This window comes from Oncorhynchus keta, chromosome 6 (genome assembly GCF_023373465.1).
Source record: "Oncorhynchus keta strain PuntledgeMale-10-30-2019 chromosome 6, Oket_V2, whole genome shotgun sequence".
In the NCBI taxonomy this organism is placed as follows: domain Eukaryota; kingdom Metazoa; phylum Chordata; class Actinopteri; order Salmoniformes; family Salmonidae; genus Oncorhynchus; species Oncorhynchus keta.
This window is the reverse complement of record NC_068426.1, coordinates 43,472,722-43,497,326: the sequence shown is the minus strand read 5'-3', so window position 1 is coordinate 43,497,326 and position 24,605 is coordinate 43,472,722. Positions and strand designations below refer to the sequence as shown.

Genomic DNA, 24,605 nt, shown 5'->3' with positions numbered 1-24,605 from the left:
TAGTTGCTGGAAAGAAAGGAAACCACTCACAGATTTCACCATGAGGCCAATGATGAATTTGAAACAGTTACAGAGTTTAATGGCTTTGATAGGAGAAAATTGTGGATGGATCAACAACATTGTAGTTACTCCATAATACAAACCTAATTGACAGAGTGAACACAAGGAAGCCTGTACAGAATAAAAATATTCCTAAACATGCATCCTGTTTGCAATAAGGCACTAAAGTAAAACTGCAAAATATGTGGCAAAGAAATGTACTTTATGTCCTGAATACAAAGCGTTATGTTTGGGGCAAATCCAACACGACACATCACTGAGTACCACTCTTCATATTTTCAAACATGGTGGCGGCTGCATCATGTTATAGGTATGCTTGTCATCGGCAAGGACTTGGGAGTTTTTTCATGATAAAATAAATGGAATAGAGCTAAGCGCAGGCAAAAACCTAGATGGATCCTGGTTCAGTCTGCTTTCCAACAGACACTGGAGACGAATTCACCTTTCAGCAGGACAATAACCTAAAACACAAAGACGACATTGAATGTTCCTGATTGGCCTAGTTACAGTTTGACATAAATCGGCTTGTAAAATATATTGCAAGACTAACTATCAACAACCAACTTGATAGAGAATAATTGTACAAAGAAACATGTGCAAATATTGTACAATCCAGGTGTGCAAAGCTCTTCAAAACTCACAACTGGAATCTCTGCCAAAGGTGTAAATACTTTTGTCATTTCGATTTTTCTGTATTTAATAGATGGTTTATTGATTACGTATTCAGGCTGGACGATCTGATTGCTAAACTCTGAAAAATCTTTCAGGACAGGTGGGTGAGATATTTATGATGATACGAAATCCATGGTGATTTGCATTGTTTGAGATGAGCTTCTAATTAGCTATCGCTACTGTTGCATTTGATTGCATTTGATTGCAATTTCTTCTTGTGTTTTTTTGCATGTTTAACTATCTGGCTGTCTATTTGAATGTGATTTTTTATCTAGGTACCAGATAATAATGATATTGAAAGTTTGCTAAATGTATTTGTAATGTTGTGTCTTGCATTGCCAGTTTGCCTGGCATAAAAAAAGTGTACTTGCAGAGTCCTGCTTTTAGATGGTCAATTTCAGTGCTGCTTTAGCAGTCAACAAACGATAAGCTATGTGATAAATACACGTGCAAACTTAGTTTGAAATGTATATTTTTATTTCACCTTTATTTATCCAGGTTAGTCTCACTGAGATAATTTATATTTTTCAAGAGAGACCTGGTCCAATAATGACAGCAACAGGGGGGGGGGGACATTGTTTCAGACAAATTGTTTCAGACATAACTTACAGACATAGACACACCATAAACAGGATTTAGACGTAAACACACGTACAATTGCATAGTCTTGGAATGATTATAACAAAAAACACAAGTGAACAAACACAAGCGCATGAAACACACGGGTTCAACTGTTGTCTTGGCGGATGAGATCTCAGCCTATGCTTCTTATTCAATGTCATCTCCATGTTGCTTGTTGCACAGCATTGCTCCAGTGTCTCATACCCTGTAGCCTGTAAAATTTCAACGCAATGTTGGCTCATCAATTTGGCAGTGTATAATGGACTATATTGAAAAGAGCCTATGCTAAGCCGAATCGTGCATGCAGGACAGAAAGAAAAGTATTGTTTGTGTGTTGCCGGGTCTCTTACCGACAATTAAAGATGACATACCATTTTGAGACCCCTGAATTTCCACTACAATTAATTCCTTCTACTTGACACTTTATTATGCCTTCCCATGAGGATATTGTGCATGTGGGATTGCCACAACCTTGTTCGCAGCAGGAGAGGCTAATAGAGAAAGACAGATTGCCACTTCCAACACGGTTTTCAGCCCCACTGATACCGAGCTGCTATAAATACTTTCTCTAATTATATTTTTTTATCTTAACACTGTAGTTACTTACTGCTCAGGTTTTTTTTACGCTGCAATTCTTATTAAATCAGATGGAGAAAGACAAAGTTTTGACTAGGGGACCTTTTTAGCTTGATTTATAAAACACTGAATGAAGCCTCCAATGTTAATCCTGAAGCCATTGTTGTCAAATGTCTCTCAGTGCGACTGCAGGCATCTATCAGGAGATGAAGGGAGTGATGCACATAGAATCTGGAAGAGGACATACATGGAAACAACCAGAAGGCACCATCACTACAACACTCTTTTATATGCACAACATTGAGAGTACTGGCCACCCCTCAGAGCCTGGTTCCTCTCTAGGTTTCTTCCAAGGTTCTGGCCTTTCTAGGGAGTTTTTCCAAGCCACCGTGCTTCTACATCTGCATTGCTTGCTGTTTGGGGTTTTAGGCTGGGTTTCTGTACAGCACTTTATTACATCGGCTGATGTAAATAGGGCTTTATAAATAAATGTGATTGATTGATTGATTGATTAAGAGCATGGAACATCACACTCCACACTGCCCTCCCCGACCTGGACAAAAGGAACATCGATGTGAGAATGCTGTTCATTGACTACAGCTCAGCATTCAACACCATAGTGCCCACAAAGCTCATCACTTAGCTAAGGACCCTGGGACTAAACACCTCCCTCTGCAACTGGATCCTGTACTTACTGATTGTCCGCCCCCAGGCGGTAAGAGTAGGCAACAAAACATCTAACATGCTAATCCTTAACACTGGGGCCCCTCAGGGGTGCGTGCTTAGTCCCCTCCTGTCCTCCCTGTTCGTCCATGACTGTGTGGCCAAGCACGACTCCAATACCATCATTAAGTTTGCTGACAACACAACAGTGGTAGGCCTGATCACCGACAACCATGAGACAGCATATAGGGAGGAGGTCAGAGACCTGGCAGTGTGGTGCCAGGACAACAACCTTTCCCTCAATGTGAGCAAGACAAAGGAGCTGATCGTGGACTACAGGAAAAGGCGGGCTGAACAGGCCCCCATTAACATCAATGGGGCTGTAGTGGAGCAGGTCGAGAGTTTCAAGTTCCTTGGTGTCCACATCACCAACGAACTATCATGGTCCAAACATACCAAGACAGTCGTGAAGAGGGCACAACAACACCTTTTCCCCCTCAGGAGAATCAAAAGATTTGGTATGGGTCCCCAGATCCTCAAAAAGTTCTACAGCTGCAACATCGTGAGTGTTCTGACCGGTTGCCTGGTCTGGCAAGTGCACGGTACAACTGGTACCCCTGCACATTGACTCGGTACCGGTACCCCCTGTATATAGCCTCGATATCTTTTTTAAAACTTTTTTTAAAACTTTAGTTTATTTAGTAAATATTTTCTTAACTCTATTTCTGAACTGCATTGTTGGTATAGGGCTTGTAACTAAGCATTACACATTAAGGTCTACCGTACACCTGTTGTATTTGGTGCATGTGACAAATAAAACGTGGGCTACTTTCTGCAGTAGCAGAGCTACGAGGTGATGGCCTTTGAGTCCGCTCTGTTGCAACTGGACATCCTCATCATACGATAGGAAGTATTCATGTGTTTTTCATGTGGTTTAGGTGATCACTTGCTGGTGAGAGAAGACCATTCCAAGCATTTCTTTGCTTGCTTTAAAATTGCTGTTAGCATATTCATGTTTAACAGGCTTATTTCAAATATAACATGTCAACTACAAGATTTGTGGGAGGACATTTGTTCAATAAACTTTACAATGATGAACATCTACAATAGAAAAATAATATTTCCTAATGTGTCTTTTCTGAAAGTCAACGTTATTAGACTTTGTACATGGTAATTTTGGGAGCCTCTGACTGTTGGGGTTAGTTCCTGTCAGATGTTTGTCCCAGACCGTCAGTCTACAGGCAAATGTAATATCTGGACACATATGTTTCAATAGCAGCTGGCAGCCATTAGATATTATCAGTCTCTTTGTCTGCAGTTGACCATGTAGATGTTTTATTTATTCTATTTTACCTTTATTTGACTAGGCAAGTCAGTTAATTAAGAACAAATTATTATTTCTTATTTTCAATGACGGCCTAGGAACTGTGGGTTAACTGCCTGTTCAGGGGGCAGAACGACAGATTTGTACCTTGTCAGCTCGGGGGTTTGAACTTGCAACCTTCCGGTTACTCGTCCAACGCTCTAACCACTAGGCTACCCTGCCTCCCATTTATAGCCTGGTCCCAGATGTTTTTGTGCTGTCTTGTCAAGTCCTGACTTTGGGATTCACTAGAGGAGGATGTACAGTCAGACACATATTATTTTCCTCATTCCTATTCCACAGCTGAAATTGATTGAATAGTTAATACTGTACATACAGTACATACATAACACTCATACGATAAAATAAGATGTTTCCTGATTAATTGAGTGGAGCTAGTTGGTAGATAGCTAAACAGAATGAAGGAGAAGTTTGGTCGCATGTGGTTCAGTTGGTAGAGAATGCTGCTTTAAATGCCAGGGTTGTGGGTTCAATTCCCACTGGTGATCATTACAAAAAATATGAACATCTATTCACTCACTACTTTAAATCACTCTGGATAAGTGTGTCTGTTCAATTACTAAAATGTAAAAACCTGGTGTGTTCTATTCCATGTGCTGGAGGTTTGTAGAGCATCATGGGAAGCAGTAGAGTGTGCACATGGCTACCCAGTTCAGCAGGCATCAGCTATTGAGGGCAGCTTCAGAAGCCAGTCTAGCAAGGAGCAGGTGTGTGTGCATGCAGTGTTTCCATTTTCTGATTGAGATTTTGAGTATGTGTACATCTCTGTATTGTCTCTGTGTGTATGTCTATCAATATGTTTGTCTGTGTCTGTTTATCTTCCTGTCCTTGTATATACGTGTGTCTGTCTTGTCTGTTTCTGTGTGTAACCTTGTGTCTGTACTCTACAGAGTTCACGTCGTCTCCAGAGGGTGGTGCTGCGTAGTGCCATGTGATGGAAATAGCGGGCACTGTGTGCACCACACAGGGCAAAACCAGCACAGAGAGATAACAGTTCCGCCCAGAAAGAGTGTGACCTTCTGTCTGCCTAATCTTGACCCAGATGGCTGCACCTAGACACAGTGGCACAGTGGCACAGTAGAGCAGGGATCAGAAGACAACATTTTCAACCATCTGTATGTTAAAGGTTACGATGCCAGTATCATTTACCTAAACCTTATCGGCTATTTTGTCTGGCAATCCAGCCCTTCTGCTATTCATAATCTGTTTTACACCAAGTATTTCGTGATGCGTGCAGGGTGGTGGGCGGGCTTTAAGATCTAACCAAAGAGGTGATTGTTTACTACAGGAAGCAAAGGGGGGAGCAATTCCCCATCCACATCAACATGGCTGCAGTGGATAGGGTCATGAACTTCGAAGTTCCTTAGTCTACACATCACCAAGCACTAAGCAAGGACCCATCACACTGTGACAGTTGTAAAGAAGGCCCATCAGCACCTTTTCTCCCTCTTCTCAAATGGACTGTTCTGGCTGATCTAGGTATCTTCCTAGGTTCTGGCCTTTCTAGGGAGTTTTTTCACCGTACTTCAGCACCTGCATTGCTTGCTGTTTGGGGTTTTAGGCTGGGTTTCTGTACAACACTTTTTTTGACATCAGCTGATGTAAGAAGGGTTTATAAATACATTTGATTGATTGATTGATTGATTGATTGATTGATTGATACCCTATGGCAAGCTGAACCTGAGCATCAGGCATTAACAACATGCTCCAAGATAGCTTCTAGCTCCAAGCAATTACACTGGTGAAGAGCTATTCAGTGGCTAACCACCTACACCCACGACCTAGTAAAATCTCACTGACTCTACCTGGAATGACTCTTTACACACTCATAAGACTCCATCATCATATAGTGCATTCGGAAAGTATTGAGACCCCTTCACATTTTTCACATTTTTCATATTTTGTTACGTTACAGCCTTATTCTAAAATTGATTAAATGTAAAATGTTCCTCATCAATCTACACACAATACCCCATAATGATAAAGTGAAAACAGGTTTTTGGAAATGTATTAAAAATAATAACCATAAATACCTTATTCACACACTTTGCTATGAGACACAACATTGAGCTCAGGCTAGGGAACGATACCAAAACATGTCTGCAGCATTGAAGGTCCCCAAGAACATAGTGGCTTCCATCAATCCTAAATGGAAGACTCTTCCTAGAGCTGGATGCCCGGCCAAACTGAGCAATCGGGGGAGAAAGGCCTTGGTCAGGGAGGTGACCAAGAACAGAGCTCCAGAGTTCCTCTGTGAAGATTGGAGAACCTTCCAGAAGGACAACCATCTCTGCAGCACTCCACCAATCAGGTCTTGGTAGAGTGGCCAGACGAAAGCCACTCCTCAGTAAAAGCACATGACAGCCCGCTTGGAGTTTGCCAAAATGCTACTAAAGGACCATCAGACCATGAAAAACAAGATTCTCCGGTCTGATAAAACCAAGATTGAACTCTTTGGCCGGAATCCCAAGCGACACGTCTGGAGGAAACCTGGCACCATCCCTACGGTGAAGCGGATACTAGTCATGATTAAGGGAAAGGTGAATGGAGCAAAGTACAGAGAGAAACCTTGATGAAAGCCTGCTTTAGAACGCTCAGGACCTCAGACTGGGGCGGAGGTTCACCTTCCAACAGTGCAACGACCCTAAGCACACAGCCAATACAATGCAGGAGTGGCTTCGGGACAAGTCAATGAATGTCCTTGAGTGGCTCAGCCAGAGCTTGAACCCAGATCAAACATCTCTGGAGAGACCTGAAAATAGCTGTGCACCGACACTCCCCATTCAACCTGACAGAGCTTGAAAGGATCTGCAGAGAAGAATTGGACAAACTTCCCAAATACAGGTGTGCAAAGCTCATACCCAAGAAGACTCGAGGCTGTAATCGCTGCCAAGGGTGCTTCAACAACGGACTGAGTAAATGGTCTGAATACTTAATATAAACATTTTTTGTAAATTCGCAATTTACAATACCCAATACAATTCCCAATACAGGCAGACATTTTGCATCAGAAATTGAGTGACTGGGTGACGATTTTGTGATTGTTTTATTACACTAATGAAATGTAATTGAATTATTTAAAGTCTAATATTTCACTTAACCCTTATGAAGCTGAAATCTTCATTCTCCACTTTTTGTCAATTGTAAATGTAGGACCGACACACATGGATCTTTTGAAGAATATAATATATGCATGTCTAATTTGCTCATTTCAATTGTCATACCACATAGAAACCAAATATACCAAAAAATATAAACATTTTTTTTCTTCAGAAATGCCTTCTGGAACATGTGAACTATCATATGCTTTAATAATAAACGTGTATACAACCTGTAAATATGACTAAAATTGTTAAAATACAAGGCTAGTTGGTTTAGTCATGGAAAAAGACAACCTTCCCGCTAGCCATGATTGGCTAAGATAATGAGTGGTCTGGACATGCCGATAGATGAGTCCAGATTGGTCTGCCATGTAGCATGCTTCTGTCTATAATATGAGTTGGTCAGTATGTATAGGTAATCCATTCCAACACTGCTTTTTTGAAATATATCTCGTAGTAGATCTTCATAAGTGTTGCTCTCCACTTTCTGGAGGACTGTGTTTTGAAATCAGTGGAATTAGAGTATGATAGCTAAGGAGATGGAGAACATTCTGCAGTTTGACAGCAAATATGAAAAGAGTTGTATAAAACACCTGTCTCCGGATTACATCTTCAAACTAAGGGCAACCTGGCATCCGTGACAGAGGGGGAGAAGGGTCCATCCATGTATACTTTATTTTTTTTATTTTTTATTTCACCTTTATTTAACCAGGTAGGCTAGTTGAGAACAAGTTCTCATTTGCAACTGCGACCTGGCCAAGATAAAGCATAGCAGTGTGAACAGACAACAGAGTTACACATACAGAGTATACAGGTAAGAGAGTCTAGTTAGCTACATTTTCAGAAATGACACATTTCTAGTTTTGTCAGAAAGTAATTTTCATTTCAAGTTAAAGTGTACTGTTAGCTAGCTAGCTAACGTTACGTGTAAGATTTGTTTAGTAATATTATTCGTATCTCAGAGCCATTTGTATTGCTAGTTATAGCCTAATTTTAACTAGCTAACTTTGAACCTGGTTGGTTAGATACCTACAGATTCATGCAGGGTAGTAACATTATGAGTTGGAATTATTGGTCCTTGTTTACCTGGATAGTTACATGTCGAAGCAAACCTGTTAGGGATGATGCAAATTTTCGCAGCTTTTTGTTAAAAATCGCGCAACATTTCAAAGTCCTGCTACTCATGCCAGGAATATAGTATATGCATATGATAAGAATGTGTGTATAGAAAACACTCTGAAGTCTCTAAAACTGGTTAAATCGTGTCTGTGGCTATAACAGAACATGTTTAGGAGTAAAAATCCCTGGGAAAACTGTTCACCAACACACAAAAAATATTCATCCGCCAGTCAATGTATTGTTTAAGGCGAGAGAAAATAGATGAGGATCCGATTCGAATCCCTACAGCTTCCACACGATGTCGCCAGTACTGGCATTTCATGGCTGCTTTATCCTTGTTGAGATGACGTATAGGCACTTCCTGTCTTGGGGCGCACCGCAGGATGTTATGAAATTGAAAACATGGACGATGGTTTCAAGACTTGCTGCTATCGAATACAGATCGCCCCGTGATCAATTTGATAGATTATTAAAGTTTATTAATACCTAAAGTTGGTTTAGAAAAGTAGTTTGAAGTGATTTGTAAAAGTTTATAGGCAACTTTTGTAATTTTAAAAAGTGACGTTGCGTCTTGTAAAGGGGAATTTCTGGATCAGACCGGCCTTCATTAAATTACATTTTGGCTATAAAATGACGGATTTAATCGGGAAAAACACCCAACTGGGATGTTTATGGGATATATAGGAGTGCCAACAAAGAAGCTCGTCAAAGGTAATGAATGTTTTATATTTTATTTCTGCGTTTTGTGTTGTGCCGGCTACCGCAAAATCTTTTGTTTAGGTGTCGTTCAGGTATTTTGGGGGGTGCATGCTATCAGATAATAGCTTCTCATGCTTTCGCCGAAAAGCATTTTACAAATCTGACTCGGTGGCTAGATTCCCAACGAGTGTAGCTTTAATTCAGTACCTTGCATGTGTGTTTTAATGAAAGTTTGAGTTTTATCGAAAACTATAGGTGGCGCTCTAAAATTTCCGCTGATTGATGTTCCTGCACAGGAACTCAATTCCGCATTATCGCTAAGAGGCTAAGCAAAATGCTCCACTATGCAAGTAACTATTTCAATAGAATGTTTATGATGTCACTACAACAACTGTCGATAGATGTAGCTTGTAAATATACTCCAATTTCAGAGCACTGTTGTCTGGAGTGTGCAAGACTGCAGAATAACTGACACATTTACAGACGCTCAACCCCCCTTTGAATATGACCGGTGCCAGTAAACGTTGGCAAAAAAGCGTATTTAAATTGTTGCCAGAAGCACAGTTGCAGTCACCAGCAGCACAGTTGCAGTCACCAGCAGCACAGTTGCAGTCACCAGCAGCACAGTTGCAGTCACCAATGCTCTGGATAACATAAAAACAGCCTAGCCAGCTCTGCTAGGGTGAGTAAAAGGGTCAGAGTGAGCTGTTCTTTCTTTTATGTCTGGAAGTAGCTAGTAAGCCAGCTAACATTAGCCAATTAGCTTGGGTGCTTGACTGCCTTTGTGAGGTCAGAACGCTTGGATCAACCATACTCTTCGGCCAAAGCGTCCAGTGTGCTCTCGGAGCATTCACACTCTGAATTTACAAATGTCCAGAACTCACTCTGGCACTCCAGATTAAATTTACGAACACACCCGTAGTAGAAGCCAGCCTTTAGTCTTGAAATATTTGGTTGTTTAGTACATAGCAACACATGTGAATCCTTAAACAGATGGGTGGGGCAAAAACTTAAAGAGGGTGTGAACAATGCTGAATGGGTGTAGACAAAGAAGAGCTCTCCAGTAGGTAACAGGAGATTCAAGGGCCATTTTCTCAAAAGTGAGATTACAAGTTTATCAATTTTCAAAGCAGAATTACTTTACCATAGTTCCTCAACTGTAGTGTATGATATATAATTTTTATTCAATCTAAAAAAACACCATTTCAAATGTTGTTACATAAGCCCGAATTGAGCCGGTCGGTCACACACAGTACAGTCAAAAGTCTGGCCACCGACTCATACAAGGGTTTTTCTTTATTTGAACTATTTTCGATATTGTATAATAATAGTGAAGACATCAAAACTATGAAATAACACATATGGAATCATGTAGTAACCAAGAAAGTGTTAATCAAATCCAAATGTATACAGAAGATAGCCTATTATGGCAAGAACAGCTCAAATAAGCAAAGAGAAACGAAAGGACGATTCACAACGAGTGTAGCTTTAATTTAGTATCTTACATGTGTGATTTAACGAATGTTTGAGAAACGACAGTCCATCATTACTTTAAGACATGGTCAGTCAATGTGGAAAATTTCAAGAACTTTGAAAGTTTCTTCAAATGCAGTAGCAAAAATCATCAAGCGCTATGATGAAACTGGCTCTCATCAGGACTGCCACAGGAAAGGAAGACCCTGAGTTACCTCTGCTGCAGAGGATAAGTTCATTAGAGTTACCTGCCTCAAATTTCAGCCCAAATAAATGCTTTACAGAGTTCAAGTAACAGACAAATCTCAACATCAACTGTTCAGAGGAGACTAGGTGAATCAGGCCTTCATGGTCGTATTGCTGCAAAGAAACCACTACTAAAGGACACCAATAATAAGAAGAGACTTGCTTGGTCCAAGAAACACAAGCAATGGACATTAGACCAGTGGAAATCTGTCCTTTGGTCTGATGAGTACAAATTTGCTGGTGACACTGTCTATGATTTATTTAGAATTCATGGCACACTTAACCAGCATGGCTACCACATAATTCTGATTTGCACTTATTGGGGCTATCATTTGTTTTTCAACTTTGTGACGTAAATGTTTTTAAATGAAACAAGTATGGAGACAGGTGAAATAACACTCCTCAGTTAGCAGGATCAAGCAAGCTAAAACCCACATGGTAGCACAAACTAACAGGCAGAAATGGTTAACACAATATAAATTATTTAAACACACTTTGCTGTAGGCTACTATTTACTAGTTAACAAAAAATCATGTATGTCATATAAAATACATTCACTCCACCCAGTACTGTAATTAAAACGTACAAGAAAGCATGTAGTCCTTGGCTCAGACAGTATAGTAGTGTGGGCTCAATAGCATCTTATTAGTGTGCAAGATCTTGAGAATCAGCTGTACATATGATGGAAGAATGCACTGTGCATACAGAGGGTTGCAATTCCATTTAATTGGGGACAGTTTAACCAAAACAAGACCTAGAGTTACCTTATGTGTATCCCGCAAAAAAAGTTCACTATTATAAGCTAACTTTCTTGATGAATTGAAACAAAATTCCCCAAATCTCTTCCCATGGAAATTTACCAGGACGTTTCAGACCCTTTACAACCCTATGTCACGTTCTGAGCTTTATTTCCTTCGTTTTGTTTTGATTTAGTATTGTCAGGGCGTGAGTTGCAGTGGGCAGTCTATGTTTGTGTTTCTATGTTTTTTCTATTTCTGTGTTTGGCCTGATATGGTTCTCAATCAGAGGCAGCTGTTTATCGTTGTCCCTGACTGAGAACCATATTTAGGTAGCCTGGGTTTCACTGTTGGTTTGTAGGTGTTGGTTTCCGTGTCTGTCGCCACACGATACTGTTTCCGTTTGGTTATTTCACATATTCGTTTATTGTTTTTGTATTTCATAGTGTTCAGTGCTTTTCTTATTAAAATCATCTTGAACACTTACAACGCCTCATTTTGGTCCGATCCGTACTCTTCTTCAGACGAAGAGGAGGAAATCTGCCGTTACACCCTATTTATCACTCATCAATATAGAAACAATTCCCCATAATGACAAAGCATTTAGACATTTTTACATAAGTATTCAGACCCTTTACTCAGTACTTTGTTGAAGCACCTTTAGCAGTGAACACAGCATCACATCTTATTGGGTATGAAGCTACAAACCTGGCACACCTGTATTTGGGGAGTTTATCCCATTCTTCTCTGCAGATCCTCTCAAGCTCTGTCAGGTTGGATGGGGAGCATCGCTGCACAGCTATTTTCAGGTCTCTCCAGAGATGTTCGATCTAGGTTCAAGTCCGGGCTTTGGCTGGGCCACTCAAGGACATTCAGAGACTTGTCCTAAAGCCACACCTGCGTTTTCTTGGCTGTGTGCTTAGGGTTGTTGTCCTGTTGGAAGGTGAACCTTCGCCCCAGTCTGAGGTCCTGAGCACTCTGGAGCATGTTTTCATCAAGGATCTCACTGTACTTTGCTCTGTTCATCTTTCCGTTGATCCTGATTAGTCTCCCAGTCCTTGCAGCTGAAAAACATCCCCACAGCATTTTACTGCAACCACCATACTTCACCGTAGGGATGACGCCAGGTATCATCCTGACGTGACGCTTTACATTCAGGCCAAGCGGACTGTTATGTGCCTTTTACTGATGAGTGGCTTCCATCTGCCATAAAGGGCTGATTGGTGGAGTGCTGCAGAGATGCTTGTCCTTCTGGAAGGTTCACCCGTCTCCACAGAGGAACTCTGGAGCTCTGTCCAAGTGAACATCGGGTTCTTGGTCACCTCCCTGACCAAGGCCCTTCACCACCGGACTGCTCAGTTTGGCTGGGCGGCCAGCTCTAGTAAGAGTCGTGGTGGTTCCAAAATTCTTCCAATTAAGAATGATGAAGGCCACTCTGTTCTTGGGGACCTAAAATGCTGCAGAAATGTTTTGGTACCTTGTCCAGATCTGTGCGTTGACACCGTTCTGTTTAGTTATATTAAATCCATTTTAGAATAAGCCTGTAACGTAAACAAAATGTGGAGAAAGTCAGGGGGTCTGATTTCTTTCCCAATGCACTGTTTATTAAACATGGTTTCCATGTGTTTGTTGCCATTCCATTTGCTCCGTTCCAGCCATTATGATAAGCAGTCTTCCCCTCAGCATCCTTACTTACACAAACAAAACACACTCACACACATGCATATTGACACCACACACTCACACATATACATTCACAAAGTATTCAGACCCCTTCACTTTTTCCACATGTTGTTACATAAAATCGTTTTTCCCCTCATCAAACTACACAATATAACATAATGGCAAACGTTTTTTTTTTTTTTAACTTAAATATAACATTTACATAAGTATTCAGAGCCTTCACTCGGTACTTGGTTGAAGCTCTTTCAGCAGCGATTATAGCCATGAGTCTTCTTGGGTATGATGCTACAGGCTTGACACACCTGTATTTGGGGAGTTTATCCCATTCTTCTCTGCAAATCCTCTCAAGCTCTGTCAGGTTGGATGGGGAGCGTCGCTGCACAGCTACTTTCAGGTCTCTCCAGAGATGTTTGATCAGGTTCATACCGGGCTCCTGCTGGGCCACTCAAGGACATTCAGAGACTTGTCACGAAGCCACTCCTGCATTGCCTTGGCTTGTGTGCTTAGGGTCACCCCAGTCTGAGGTCCTGAGCACTCTGGAGCAGGTTTTCAGCAAGAATCTCTCTGTACTTTGCTCCGTTCATCTTTCCGTTGATCCTGATTAGTCTCCCAGTTTAAGGAATGACACCGGACAGGAGAAGAAGGTACGTGGAGTCAAACATTTAATCAGGAAAGGACATAGAAGCAGGGAACAGAGCTAGGGAACGGACAGATAAAAGGAAGGCAGTAACACAAGTAATAGATTTCAGCTGAGTCCAATGAGCGCAGATGTGAGTGACGGGGCAAGGCAGATGTGTGTACTGATGGTGGCTTAATTGTGTAGTCCAGGAGAGCCTGGCGCCCTCGAGCACCAGGGGGAGGAAGAGCGGGAACAGGCATGACACCCAGTCCCTGCAGCTGAAAAACATCCCCACAGCATTATGCTGCCACCACCATACTGACGCCAGGTATCATCCTGATGTGACGCTTTGCATTCAGGCCAAGCGGGCTGTTATGTGCCTTTTACTGAGGAGTGGCTTCCATCTGGTCAATCTACCATAAAGGGCTGACTGGTGGAGTGCTGCAGAGTGAGTCATCCTTCTGAAAGATTCACCCATCTCCACAGAAGAAATCTGGAGCTCTGTCTGAGTGAACATCAGGTTCTTGGTCACCGCCTTGACCAAGGCCCGCAAAACACCAGTCTCAACTTCAACAGTGAAGAGGCGACTCCAGGATGCTGGCCTTCTAGGCAGAGTTCTTCTGTCCTGTGTCTGTTTTCCTTTGCCCATCTTAAACTTTTATTTTTATTGGCCAGTCTGAGATATGGCTTTTTCTTTGCAACTCTGCCTAGAAGGCCAGCATCCTGGAGTCGCCTCTTCACTGTTGACGTTGAGACTCGTGTTTGCGTGTACTATTTAATGAACCTGCTAGTTGAGGACTTGTGAGGTGTTCGTTACTCAAACGAGACACGCTAATGTACTTGTCCTCTTGCTCAGTTGTGCGGGTCCTCCCACTCCTCTTTCTATTCTGGTAAGTGCCAGTTTGTGCTGTTCTGTGAAGGGAGTAGTACACTGCATTGTATGAGATCTTCAGTTTTCTTCAGGCAATTTCTCGCATGGAATAACCTTTCTCAGAACAAGAATCGACTGACGAGTTTCAGAAGAAAGGTCTTTGTTTCTGGCCATTTTGAGCCTGTAATCGAACTCACAAATGCTGATGCTCCAGATTACTCAACTAGTCTAAAGATGGCCAGTTTTATTGCTTATTGAATTAGGACAACAGTTTTCTGCTGTGCTAACATAATTACAAAAGGGTTTCTAATGATCAATTAGCCTTTTAAAATTATAAACTTGGATTAGCTAACACAACGTGTCATTGGAACATAGGAGTGATGGTTGCTGATAATTGGCCTGTGTACGCCTATGTAGATATTCCATAAAAAATCTGACGTTTCCAGCTACCAAAAGTAATTTACAACATTAACATGTCTACACTGTATTTCTGATGAATTTGACATTACTTTAATGGACAAAAACATTTAATTTTCTTTCAAAATAAGTACATTTCTAAGTGACCACAAACTTTTGAACGGTATTGATGGGAAAGGGCTCATTAGTATTTCACTGTAAAGTCTACAATCGGGGCATGTAACAAATACAACCAGAGGAGTTTTGCTGCTCATTTTCTGGCCCTTAAAAAGTAGCCAATCATATTTCATATTAGCATATATATTGCATCGTACACAAGTTTATGTATGTTGTGTCCAGTTGTGATTTTAGCATGTAAATCTTGATGGGACAAAATCACCCTATTTCTTTTCGCATGCATGCCAGCAAAGAATCTGCAAAATACAACACTAAACAATACATTAAATGCACTATGAAGGTGATAAACGGTGCCCACAAACTGTTCGGGCCTACATAAAGCTGTCCCAACAGCACAGCATTCTTTCAGCACCGTGCCTAGTTAAAAACTTCTTACTTCTTATCCCGCTAACGGGATCGATATGACAACAGCCAGTGAAAGTGCAGGGCGCCAAATTCAAATAACAGAAATCGAATATTTAAAATTCCTCAAACATACAAGAATTATACAACATTTTAAAGATAAACGTGTTGTTAATCCCACCACAGCGTCCGATTTCAAAAAGGCTTTATGATAAAAGCACACCAAATGAGTATGTTAGGTCAGTACCTAGTCACAGAAAAACAGGCATTTTTCCAGCCAAAGAGAGGAGTCACAAAAAGCAGAAATAGAGATAAAATGAATCACTAACCTTTGATGATCTTCATCAGAAGACACTCATAGGACTTCATGTTAAAAAATACATGTATGTTTTGTTCGATAAAGTTCATATTTATATCCAAAAATTTCAGTTTACATTGGCGCGTTATGTTTTGCCTCCAAAATATTGCCTCCAAAAAGCTCTCTGAACTTTCACCGGATTCAATTTACAGAAATACTGATCATAAATGTTGATTAAAATACAACTGTTATGCATGGAATTAAAGATATACTGCCGTGTTACGTTCAGTAATGTTTTGCTTCCAAAACATCCGGTGATTTGGCAGAGTACCACATCCATTTACAGAAATACTCATCATAAATGTTGATGAAAATGCAAGTGTTATGTATGGAACTTTAGATAAACTTCTTGCGACTAGCAATCCCGTATCCGGGAGCGTAATCATAGCCTCAAGCGCATTACCATAATGCAACTTTTCCTATTCATGAAAATCGCAAAGGAAATGAAATAAGTATATTCATACACAAGCTTAGCCTTTTGTTAACAACACTGTCATCTCAGATTTTCAAAATATGCATTACAGACAACGCTAGACAAGCTTTTGTGTAAGTTTATCATGGCATAATGCTATGCTAGGCTCTGCTGACAGCAGGCAACATTTTCGCGAAAATAAGAAAAGCAACCTAATTAAATAATTACCTTTGAAGAACTTCAGATGCTTTCACTCAGGAGACTCCCAGTTAGATAGCAAAATGTTCCTTTTTTCCAAAAATATTATTTTTGTAGGCAAAATAGCTCCCGTTTGTTCATCCTGCTTGGCTGAGAAATCGACCAAAAAATACTTCAACTACAACGCCAAACTTTTTTCAAAATTTGCTCCATAATATCGACAGAAACACGGCAAATGTTGCTTAAGATCCATCCTCAAGGTGTTTTTAACATATGTATTCGATAATATATCCGTCGAGGCAGTTGGTTTCTCATAAGAAGCGATTGGAAAAATGGCTACCTCAGTATTTTACGCAAGGTTTTCTGCGAGAGACACCATGTGACCACATGCCATATATGTGGTCTTACAGCCATTCTTCAAGGGAAATGCCTGAAAAAGACGTCACAATGCCGTAGACACCTTGGGGAAAACGTGGAAAACGTAAGCTCATTCGTAGCTCATTCACAGCCATATAAGGAGTCATTGGCATGAGGCGGTTTCAAAAAATGCGGCACTTCCTGATTGGATTTTTATCTGGGTTTCGCCTGTAACATCAGTTCTGTGGCACTCACAGACAATATCTTTGCAGTTTTGGAAACGTCAGTGTTTTCTTTCCAAAGCTGTCAATTATATGCATAGTCGAGCATCTTTTCCTGACAAAATATCTTGTTTAAAACGGGAACGTTTTTCATCCAAAACTTAAAATAGCGCCCCCTATATCGAAGAAGTTAATGCAACCACTTTGTCAGATTTCAAAAAAGCTTTACCGAAAAAGCACACCATTCCATAATCTGAGTTCGTCGCTCAGACACAAAAACAAGCCATACAGATATCCGCCATGTTGTGGAGTCAACAGAAGTCAGAAATAGCATTATAAATATTGACTTACCTTTGATGATCGACTTTGTGGATCTGAGGCTCTTTCCCCTGTTGCCTCCATCATCCTCCAAATTCCACCAACATCAGCCACCTCAGAGCTCCACTGGTCCTTGTTTGGGAATACCGAATCACTCAACAGGCTGACCAATACAAGGGTTGAAAAATTGGTGGCCATCCGGACAATGAGCCATCCTCAACAAGCTTGGACAGTGACAGTGAAGATGAGGCCTCAGAGTCTGAAGTAGAGGTGGACATTGAGGAGGTGCCAGGGAGAAGACATGGAAGCCTGATAGGAAGACAACCAAAGCTTTAGTTTCTAGACTATCATTTTACAGATGTATGTTGAAAATGTTTTTGGGAGATGCGATGGATCATTGGGGATCATTCAACTTTTCCTTTCTTTTGTTGTTCAGTGAAATCATCCCATGTGAAGAGTCAACTCATTTAATTAAAGTTCAATTCGTAACTAAATAGTTGTTTTTATTTCTATTGGAAGGATTTAATCATTTGCAATTCTGTCTACTTATGATAAGGTAAAAGGTTTATGTGTCTGTCTCCATATGATATGGTAAATATATCCAATGCAAAAACCACTACATTTAAATGGTATTAATATTAATTTTCATATATTTCTGTTAATTCATAGAAGTTTCACAGAAGTTTCCACCTCTGAATATTCCCCAAAAATGTGCAACCCTAGTGATAACAAAAATGTAATACATTTTAGAATAAGGCTGTAAGGTAAGAAAATTTGGAAAAAGTCAAGGAGTCTGAATACTTTCCGAATGCACTATATTTGATACCATTCTACTTATTTCGCACCTGTCCTCCCCAATTAAGGTGCCACCAACCTGATATGATGTATTGTGTCAGTGTGTGTGTGTTTATTTTTGAGTGTCAGTGTAAGATGTGTCCGTGTGCGTGTGTGTGTGTTTATGTTTGAGTGTCAGTGTAAGATGTGTCTGTGTGTGCATAGAGCCAGTGCAAGAACGTCAGTTCCAAAAATAAGGTGGTCAATGCAAATAGTCCTGGTAGCGATTTGATAATAGTCCTGGTAGCGATTTGATAATAGTCCTGGTAGCGATTTGATAATAGTCCTGGTAGCGATTTGATAATAGTCCTGGTAGCGATTTGATAATAGTCCTGGTAGCGATTTGATAATAGTCCTGGTAGCGATTTGATAATAGTCCTGGTAGCGATTTGATAATAGTCCTGGTAGCGATTTGATAATAGTCCTGGTAGCGATTTGATAATAGTCCTGGTAGCGATTTGATAATAGTCCTGGTAGCGATTTGATAATAGTCCTGGTAGCGATTTGATAATAGTCCTGGTAGCGATTTGATTAACTATTCATCAGTCTTATGGCTTTGGGGTAGAAGCTGTTAAGGAGCCTTTTTGTCCCAGACTCCAGTACCACTTGCCGTGCGGTAGCAGAGAGATTAGTCTATGACTTGGATGGCTGGAGTCTTTGACAATTTTTCGGGGGCCTTCCTCTGGTATAGAGGGCCTTCATGGCAGGGAGCTCGGTCTCAGTGATGTATTGGGCCACACACTCTACCCTCTGTAGTGCCTTGAGGTCAGAATACATGCAGTTGCCATACTAAGCAGTGGTGCAGCCAAGATGCTCTCAATGGTGCAGCTGTAGAAGGTTTTGAGGATGCCAAAACCTTTCAGCCTCCAGAGGGGGAAGAGGCGTTGTCGTGCCCTCTTCACTACTGTGTTGGTGTGTTTGGATCATGATAGGTCCTTAGTGATGTGGACACCGAGGAACTATAAAAACGTTTTTTATACACGTCATATGTGTCCGTTACAATCTATGCAAGAATCGGAATGTAGGATTTGTCAATAGTACTTGAAAAATGGAATAAAACAGTAAATAAAGTATTACATCTACATTTAAGTCATTTAGCAGACGCTCTTATCCAGAGCGACTTACAAATTGGTGCATTCACCTTATGACATCCAGTGGAACAGCCACTTTACAATAGTGCATCTAAATCTTTTAGGGGGGTGAGAAGGATTACTTATCCTATCCTAGGTATTCCTTAAAGAGGTGGGGTTTCAGGTGTCTCCGGAAGGTGGTGATTGACTCCGCTGTCCTGGCGTCGTGAGGGAGTTTGTTCCACCATTGGGGGGCCAGAGCAGCGAACAGTTTTGACTGGGCTGAGCGGGAACTGTACTTCCCAAAGCATTTTCTAATGGTGATTTCAAGTTTTATTGTCACGTGCACAAGTACAGTGAAATGACTTTCTTGCGAGCTCTTTTCCCAACAATGCAGTAATCAATATCATTATATTGTGTTGTACTACAAAATAAAGTATAAGAAATAAGAACAACACTAAAAAGTCCTGGGATACAGGAGCGGTAGAGGTAGAACATCTCATTCCAAAGGCATATGGGCATTAATGGAGTTGGTCCCCCCTTTGCTGCTATAACAGCCTCCACACTTCGGGGAAGGCTTTCCACAAGATTTTGGAACATGACTGTGAGGCCTAGCTCAGTTCCGCCATCTCCACAGAGGGACTCTGGAGCTCTGTCAGAGTGACCATCGGGTTCTTGCTCACCTCCCTGACCAAGGCCCTCCTCCCCCAATTGCTCAGTTTGGCCGGGCGTCTAGTTCTAGGAAGAGCCTTGGTGGTTTCAAACATCTTTCCTTCAAGAATGACGGAGGCTACTTTTTCATTTTCAGCATCTACCCCCCTGAAAGCCCTGTGCACGGCCCTGCATATGTGTCTGTCTGTCTGTTTCTGTGTGTCTCCCTCTTTCTCCCTCCAACAGCGTTATTGTCATCGGACAATGGTGGTGCCATGATCCTTCAATGCCATCTGTCAATAGAGAGGGTGCCAGTACACAAAAGGATAGAGGGGGGGATGCGTGTCTAGGTGTGTGGTGTGAGCAAGTGGTAGAGCAGTCAAGTGTGTGTGAGGAAGTGGGTGTTTGGGGTGTCAGTTGTTCAGAGTCTTCATGTCCATTCTGTTGTTGTCCTCCACTGCTTCCTGTCACTCAGTTGTAGTCTTCCATAGTGTGTGTGTGCGCGTGTCGTATGTGTGTCTTCTACAGTGAGACTTTATAATAATCATCAGTTGGCTCAATTAAAACGAACCTCCACTACAGTATTCATACCGTAGCATACCATTTTTCACGTGGTCAAATAACATTGCAGAATTCTAACCTGCATTACAACAACAAAAAATTGCAGCCCAAGCTCCCAATGGGTTATGTGCTAACAACACGTTTCTATAAGAGTCAAATTACATCATGGGAAGTAGATGCATTTTACACGGCAATTGGTAATTGCCTGTTAACATCTAATGGGCTCGCGATGAGCAAGAGTGTTGTGGATGGGGTTAAGAACAGGTGAAAACGTGAGCTGTAGCTCCGGACATCACAGGTTCAGTTGATTTTAGTTGTTCTGTTTTAACACCCAAACCCTAACCTTAACCACTCATAATTCATGACTAAACTTAACCCTAAAGTTTATTGCACCCTAGAAGTAACTTTTGAAGAGTTAATGTCACGGTGGCAGGTAGCCTAGCGGTTTAGAGCATTAGGCCAGTAACCGAAAGGTGGCTGATTCTAATTCCTCAGCCGACAAGTGGAAATATCTGTTGATGTGCCCTTGAACAAGGCACTTAACCTCCATTGCTCCTGTAAGTCTCTCTGGATAAGAGCGTCTGCTATATGACTAAAAAGTCAAACATAAATAATGTTCACGAGTGAATAGTGACTGAATGATAGCTGACAGGATGTGTTGAGAGGTCGTTATTGGTTCAAGATGGGGTTCGTATTTGGCTGTTTAGAAGGTTGACATGGGTGATCATAATTGCATTGCATTTTCGAGTAGACTCCATTTACAGATACAGTATGTGATCTTCCTCTGACATTCTGTTTGTCTCACTGGGCCCCATGTTTTTCTTTGCCCTTAGTTTACAGTTGGCACCTCTACTCTTCGTATATTTCCCCCAAAAATGAACATCCCCGTTCCCCACCATAAAATACCTTGTCTCTCTCTCTTATGCACATACATATACAGGGATTCACATGCAAACACATTTTGAGACCCTGTGACTTAGTTGTGCGAGTTACATTTTTAAATTGGTCGCACTGGTGCGAGTTACACATTCTACCTGGTCACCTCAATTAAAAAGTCCTATTGATTGGGTGGATAAAACCATGAATTTGTTAAACAGTAAAGTTTATTATCCTTATGATTCCTGAAATAACAGTGTCTGCCCTGTTGCCTGCCTGTTTCACCGGGGAAAGTGGCTGTAATAAGCGAGCCTTTCACCCCCCCCTTTGCCCCTCATGACACTTCAAATGCAATTGTGGAAAAAAGAAACACAACTTTGGAAGCAACTAGCTGTCCAAATAAAGAGAGGAGGGTATCAGCTTTCTGTTGGTATAATTATCTGATATGGCACTGAAATACGAACCACGCAAAATTACGCATCGGCCATCGCTAGTGCACCAAGCCTCATTGCAGAAAATATTCTTAGGACATTGTATTTACTGTTAGATTAATACATGGCTACTAGCAGTAGGTATTATATTTAGAGTTAATCTAGCTAATGTGTTTTGAGTTTCCAATTCCTCAGGGGGTGAATTAGACCCAATTGAATTAGGCTAATATATAATTTTAGTGCACATAAAGATGAAGGCAAATTCATCTCTATTGAATAAAACAATCTGGAGCCCTATTTTGACAGTAAAATAAAATAAAAATAGCATAATTCATGACATTCCCTGGATTAGGTTACATACCAAAATATTTTAAATCACGCATTCCTTCTTGGATATGTCAGTCAGATGTAATAATCTAATAATCTTATATATTGCATACCATCTAAGTAGTCTGTTATTAATAAAGCATTGTGTTAATAAGATGATGAGCCAAATGACGCACATTTTTTGGAGGGGGTGCCACCAACTGAAAAGGTTTGTGGCACCAGTGCCAGCAGGGGAAAATGTTACTCTGGAGCCCTGGGTTACTGTCAACTCTCCGTTAGACGTCTGAAGAGATCGGATGGGTGTGAGTACTGCAGGGGAAGCTAAATACCAAATTGCTAATGACAAATGTAGTCTTTTAAAAGGGGGGTGTCAAGCAGAGGGAAAGGAGCAAATTATTCGATTGGAATTAGTCCGAAGGAATGAACTATCAACAATCAGTTCATGTGTGGTGAGTGTTGTCACAAAAACAATGTGTGTGTGTGTGTGTTTCCTTCCTACCTGCTTGTCTCCCTGTCTCCCTCTGCCTGACACTGAGAGGATGACGCAGGCCACTGTGTTCTGTTGGAGAGAGAGAGAACGAGGAGTGGGAGAGAAGAAAATAGACTGAAAGAAAGGGAGGATGAAAGAAAGGATGCTATAGAGCCAATAAGGAAGGGATAGGGCAGAGGGGAAGACGCAGATAAAATAAGAGAATTAGGGAAAGTGCTAATAAAAGAGAAGACAGAGAGGGGAGAAACATTGAGTGAGAGAGAGTACCATAGATGAAAGAAGAGACGGGGGAGATAAAGTAAGGGGAGCGAGAGAAATCAAATGTAAGGGAGAGAGACAGATCGCGAGGGTGAGGGATAGAGTGAGAGAAACAGAGAGTAAGGAAAATACAGAGAATGAGAAAGGGGAGATGTGAGAGAAACATAATTAAAGGGAAAAGACAGAACAAGAGAGAAAGGAGGGAGACAGAAAAGAGAGCAATTGAAAGAAACAAATGTAAGGGAGAGAGACAGTGACAGAGGCAGAGCGAGAGAGACAGAGTTAAAGAGAAGGAAAGTGGGAAAGGAGAGACGGTGAGAAAGTAAGAGAATCGGAATGTTAGGGAGAGAGACAGAGTGAGAGAGAGAAACAGAACGTAAGAGAGGGACAGCAAAGAGAGAAAGGAGAGATGGAGTGAGAGAAACAGAATGTTAGGGAGAGAAAGTGAGAGGAATAGAGAGTGAGGGAGTGTGAGAAACAGTGAGTAAGAGAGAGACAGAGGGGAGAGATAAAGCGAGAGAAACAGAGTAAGGGACTTAACAGAGAGAGAGAATGATAGAGAAACAGAATGCAAGGGAGAGAGACAGAGCAAGAGAGAGGGAGAGGCCTTTCTTCTGTGTGGAATGTCTAATGAGAGCCCTGCGGAGCCTGGGTTTGCGCCGCACGGCAGTAATGAACAGTGACAGGCTCGCACGGCGCGCCCATGAGCTTTATTATTCACAAGTATACATCAGAATACGGCGGAGGAAATTATGCAAATGCAGGAAAGAGAGAGAGGGCGAGAGAGAAATGCAGAGAAGGTAGAGCGAGAGAGGAAAGGGAGGGGGTGCTGAAAGGAATGGGGGTGCTGAAAGGAATGGGGGTGGTGGTGGATGCAGGGGCTAGTGGGGAGCTCTATCTAACAAATCTGATATTTAAAATGCATAGACAGACACTGAAGAGTAGGTTGAGTAGGTTGGGTTTCTTTCTCTTTCCCTTTTGATTCGTCAAGGTGATGGTCTATTGAAATCAGTAAAAAATTATTAAAAAGGAGTGCAGTGCGGGTGTGTGTGTTCGTATTTACGTGTATGATTGCGTGTATGTGTGTGCACGGCATGCAAGTGCAAATGCATGTGCACCTACCTGTGTGAGTGTGTGTAGCCTCACATGTGTATGTGTTTGTGTATATCTGAGTTCATTTGCATAGTCGTTGTGCTCTGAAATCAGTACTGGAGAGCGAATCACATTGCACAATTCCCCAGTACCCTCGGAGCCTGGAAGACTGGCAGCTCTTTTCATGTTGTTGTTTTCCCAGGTACTGGGGCATTGTATGAGTCCCACTCCCCAACCAATGCAGCTTTTCACTGGGCCCAGGGCTCAGCACAGCTGGGCACCCACACTGACACCTGATTCCTCGCAATCTGATGCCCACCCCTCATCCCCCTGGCACCACCATCACTACTGTCACCAGTCAGCCACTGGCAGTTTGGCTAAGCACAGGAAGTCCAGCTTGCCCATGCCAGGGCTGCATGTGGTACCCTTCATGAAGATAAGGAAAGTCAACTCAATGGAATATCAATGAAAGGACAGGCAACACTGTTACACACCTTCCTCCCTGTGCTCATGTTTTCTTTCTCTCTCTCTTTTACTGTCCATTATCTCCTTTTTACTATAGCCCTTTCCCATTGTTAAACTTCTCCTCTCCTCCATCCCTCGCTTCCTCTCTCCATCCCGCCTCACCCTCTCTCTCCCGTTTCGCTGTGATTGTTGGATTTACGTCCCTCGTCTCATGTTCCTTGACATC

The 24,605-nt window shown here is 41.6% G+C and overlaps 1 long non-coding RNA gene across 1 annotated transcript; it reads right to left on the bottom strand.

Moving 5' to 3' along the window:
• Positions 1-53: 53 nt before the first annotated feature.
• On the bottom strand, positions 54-23,593 carry LOC127930815 (uncharacterized). Its single transcript, XR_008139588.1, has 3 exons — positions 22,574-23,593; positions 17,358-17,633; positions 54-521 (listed from the first exon to the last, which is right to left on the bottom strand). It is a non-coding gene; the product is annotated as an uncharacterized LOC127930815 (long non-coding RNA).
• Positions 23,594-24,605: the final 1,012 nt, after the last annotated feature.